The following is a 4810-nucleotide window of genomic DNA, read 5'->3' as shown; positions in this document are numbered from 1 at the left end:
TTGTTTGAGCTATGGCTCTAGAACCACCCCACCCACTCCATCCCCAAGGTGGGTACACAGTTTTGAAGACGCTAGCCTGCTGTGAATCCCCTTTGCCCGGCAGAGCGATAAAATGACCTCTTTTCTTCTAAGCTCCAAGGCCTTGTCTCTGGATTCTTGGGCTCATCGGGGACGGGGGCCGATCTTTCGGCAACAAGCGTGCTTCAGAAACAACGGATGCCCGAGAAGGACACTCTGCCTCTCCCTCTTCTTCCGGGCCTGAAATGGGGAGGAAAAAATATCGCTTCCCCTGGAAGCCGGAGTCCAGAGCCCGCCATCCGGAGGGACTTCTGGCTTGGCCTTCTCCTGGGGTGGGGGGAGGGCACGCCACCGCACGTGTTCTTTGTCAACTCCCCGTTTCTCTCTTCTCGAGTTATCTCTTTGGGAAGGCTCCCACACTGGATGAAAACAGACAGACAGGCTGGTATCTCTCCCTACCCCACCCTTCGCCCCCCAAATGACTGATCTTCTGTCCCATCAAAATCACCACTTGTTTTCCAACGTGGCTTTCTTGGATCCTGGAGGACTGACATCAACTTAGAGCCAAGATGGGCACAGAACTGAAGGACCTTCTCGGCTGGCCTAAGAAGTCTGTCATCGTGATGTGGGAGGTATTCTTCGAGGGACCTATCTGACTAAGTGCTTGACGGCCTTTTGGACTTTGAACCAACTTGGAGATAGGAACTAGGATGAGAGGGCCCCCGAAATAGCTCAGCAAACTCTTCTCCACCCTTAGAAGAGAGACAGACAGATAGACAGACAGACAGAGAAAGAGAGAGAGAGAGAGAGAGAGAGAGAGAGACAGACAGACAGACAGGCAGACAGACAGACAGACAGACAGTGTGTGTGTGTGTGTGTGTGTGTGTGTGTGTGTGTGTCTGTCTGTCTGTCTGTCTGCCTGCCTGTCTGTCTGTCTGACGGTCTGTCGGTCTGTCTGCCTGCTTATTGTAGGAACTCTCTGTCAATGGAAGTATAGTTGACTTACAATGTTGTGTTCATTTATGACGTACGGCATAGTGATTCACTTATTCACACACACACACACACACACACACACACACACACACACACACGCATACTTTTTCAGGATAGGTTATTACAAGCTATTGAACATAGTTCCCTGTGCTAGACAGTAGGACCTACTTGTGTACCTAGTTTGTATAGGGTGGTTTATATCTGCTAATCCCAAACTCCTGATTTATCCCTCCGCCTTACCCCGTTCCTCCACCCTACCCTGTCCCCTGTGTTAACCATCGGTTTCTTTTCCATGTCTGCGAGTCCAGTCTGTTTCTGTTTTGTAAATAGGTTCCTTGGAGTCTTTTTAAAATGGAGTTATTTATGTATGGATGGGTGTCTTGACTTACTTTCAGATCCCACCTAGAAGTGATGGCATAGGATATCTGTCTTTCCCTGGGTGACTGACTTCACTAAAACTATGGAACGCTTCACGCATGGGCGTGTGTCGTCCACGTTCAGGGGCCGTGCTGATCTTCTCTGGATGGTTCCCATGTTAGTCTATGTCCTGTGGCAGCAAGCGCTTTCCTTAGGGTTTTTGTCTCAACCTGAAAGCCAGCCCGGAGACTGAAGGTCTTCTAGTTGCCTCCACTATCTGCCTAGGACCCTCTCCACGAATGTTTCCCATTTTCTCTCACCCTTTTGCCTTGGCATCATTGAGTACGAAAACGCTCCGTCTCCTGAAGCCCTGCAGACTGAAGCTGGACAACGGGAGGTAAACGTCAGAGAAATGGCCACAACAGCTCCTGTGGAAACCATCCTCGGGCCTGTTTTCGGGGGAGCCGCTCAGAGAGTTGAGCCGAACACCCCAGGACCTCATCAGAGGCATTTCAAACTGCTCGAGCCGTTTCGATGACCCCGATGTGTGGAAATCTCCTACCAGACTGACCCCCTACTCCCGGCCCTGAATCTGGTTTCTCATCTGCTCCGACGATTCACCTTTGTGCTGTACTTTGGTTGTCCACACAAGTGCCTCTTAGGCGATACCTGACTGCTTGCTCCCTAGGCCTAGCTTCAGAAGCCCATCGACACCACCGCCTCCTGAGACGAGATACTACAACTGTTTCCTTGAACAGGCCTGTTCTCAGAACTGAGAAACTGGGTCCATGGAACGCAGGCCCCCTAGGAAACCATTCCCTCCCTCCTGCCCCCAGACCGCACGCACGCACGCACGGACGCACACGCACACGCACAGTCAACAGCCCAGCTTTTAATGTGTAAAACTTCCAGGGAAGTTACAGAATAGGGAAATGTTGGGGTCCAGAGTAGGCTGCCCCAAAATGTGCCCGATGGATTATGCTGAATGAAAGGGACTTCACAAGTGGCCAAGGGGGAGGGTATAGGTCAGTGGTAGAGTGTGTGCTTAGCAAGCAAGCACAAGGTCTTGGGTTAAATCCCCAGTACCTCCGGTCAAAAATAAATGCATAAAATCGAATTCCTCTCCCCGCCCGCCCCCCAAAGTATACACTGCTGTATGTCAACTCTGTCTCAATAAAACTGGAAGGAAAAAAAGGAAGGAAAAAAAAAAAAGCATGATTTAACAAAAGAAAGAAACAAAGAAAGAACTGCCCGAGGCAAGAGGAACACTCTGTCCCTCCTTTCTGCCTCCCTGGAAGCAGGGGAAAAAGAATTTTTTTTTTTTAAAGTCTCCCATCCCAGAGGAATCTATCAAGTCAGAGGTCTGCTTCCATGCCCTTCCATGATTCTCAAACGGTTTAGTGGGGTTTACCCAGGTTAGGAAAAGGAGGGGACTCCTTTGGCCTGAGACCAGGCGAGATTCTCCCCCTCCCTCCCGCCTCCCTCCGTGCAGTTGGGACGGGGTGGCCTAAGGGTGGGGAAATTGAAACCAAAAAACAAAAGCCGTTCAACAGAGAGGAGCCGGAGGCCAAGTCAAAGGCTCTGACCTGAGCACAGAGCTTTCTGCATTTGAATGAAGCGATTGAACGAGGCCCTGCCGAATGGATCCTCCTGACGTCCCCGCCCCCGCTTCCAGGAGACAGTCCAGTCGATTTAGGACCCGATTTGGGACCGATCGGTGGAGGAGGCCTGGGCGGCGGCGGCAGTGGCGGCGGCGGCGGCGGCGGCGGCGGCGGCGGCGGCGGCGGCGGCGGCGGCGGCGGCGGCGGCGGCGGCGGCGGCGGCGGCGGCGGCGGCGGCGGCGGAAGCAGCGGCGGGGGGCGGGGGGGGATGCGCGGGCGGGGGCGGGACCAACGGTCGCTCCAGCTCTGCCTGCCTGCCTGCCTGCCTGCCTGCGGGGCTGAGGCCTGAGGGCCACGCTGGTTCCTGCCACTCAGGGAAACTTGTGCGGGTGTTGCCGAAAGATCGCCCTCCCCAACCCCGTCCCTGACGAGCCAAATAACCCAGAGACAGGGTCTTAGAGTTTAGAAGAAAAGAGGCAGCTTGATTGCTTTGCTGGGCAAAGGGGACTCACAGCAGGCTAGTGCCTTCCAAACTGTGAACCCGTCTTGGGGTTGGGGTTTCATGCTTCTGTGGACGAACAGGTTGGAGCATGAAAGGGAATCACAACAGGCGGGAGCATAAAAGGTGCTCATGATCAACAAAGGTCTCTGATAAAACTTCCTCCTAAATCTGGATGAGTGTCTGGTAACATGGGACCTCCTGGTGGTCTAGTAGGTCATCAGCCCGTGACCTTCTTTCTCTGGTCAGACTCACCCGGCGGCACCAGCGCCACGGAGGAACTCGGGGTGGGGGGGTGGGAGGGGGCTGGTCGTTCTCCTGAGCTTATCCTCCCGTGACTCCCTTCCTGGGGCAAGACTCAGACGTCAAACATGATTGTCAATTTGAACGATCAGAGGAAGGTCCAATCAAACAGTTAGAATCGACAACTTTAGCTGCTTTGAACAGTGGGCCTGGGGCTGGGAGCGGTGTCTGGTCAGTCGAGTTTGCTGATCGTTCTAAAAGCAAGCAGTAAGCATAAAGCCAAAAATTGGCTTAGCCTAAGTGCGGCCACTTCATGATTCCTCCTTCACTGGGGGCCGAGGCGCGGGGGAGGGCGGGGGTGGGGGACACGACTGAGGTGGCGACGAACTTCTCCGTGAATGCTCGGAGCCGAACTGCTCTCTGGGCCTAGGTCCAAAAAAGGCCTGAGTCTCAGCTATGACAGGTTCTCTCTCTTTCTGGGCACATGGACTGACTCGCCCCGCATCCTCCCATCCTGTCAGACCCTTCGGACACGCACCTCCACCCGAGGAGTTCTTTGGCCTCGTCCAGAAAAAACAAACACACGCACGAACAAAACCAACCGAGCACACAGAAACCCTGATGATCTCCTTGGACCCCATTCACTTCGGAGAGTCCCTCTCGTAGAAATCCCCTCAGCTCGATGATTTCACCATAGCCGCCTCCCTTTCTCTGCCGCAGTGACCCCCACCCCCACCCCCACCCCTGCGTGGGCCCTGTCCCTCTACCTATCAAAAACCAAACCCCAGGAGAAAAGAAAATCAGAATGCTGCTTTGAGCCACTGGATCTGTGAAAGGAACCAAACAGAAAGCCGAAATAACCAAACCAGCCGAACACCAAAAGCGAACAGACAGATACCCCAGAAAGAAGGGCACGCTGACCCTGGCCCCTTTCCTTCCTGGAATCAGGACATAACGTAGATCTACACCCCACCCCCGACCCCACCCTCCCCAGATGTCTTCTTTATGCCGGAACGAGAGTGACGTTCTTAGTGTCAATGGTGCTGTTTTGGAAATGACAGGCCAGCCAAGAAACAAGCACCACTCGGAGGGTTGG

The 4810-nt window shown here is 53.9% G+C and overlaps 1 non-coding gene across 1 annotated transcript; it reads right to left on the bottom strand.

The window, feature by feature from the left end:
- Positions 1-1468: 1468 nt before the first annotated feature.
- Positions 1469-1575, bottom strand: LOC140692327 (U6 spliceosomal RNA). Its single transcript, XR_012067898.1, has one exon. It is a non-coding gene; the product is annotated as a U6 spliceosomal RNA (small nuclear RNA).
- Between the last annotated feature and the right edge of the window lie 3235 nt (positions 1576-4810).

The sequence above is a fragment of the Vicugna pacos genome, unplaced genomic scaffold, assembly GCF_048564905.1.
Source record: "Vicugna pacos unplaced genomic scaffold, VicPac4 scaffold_5, whole genome shotgun sequence".
NCBI lineage: Eukaryota > Metazoa > Chordata > Mammalia > Artiodactyla > Camelidae > Vicugna > Vicugna pacos.
The sequence above is the reverse complement of the archived record's forward strand: the minus strand, read 5'-3'. Positions and strand labels throughout refer to the sequence as shown.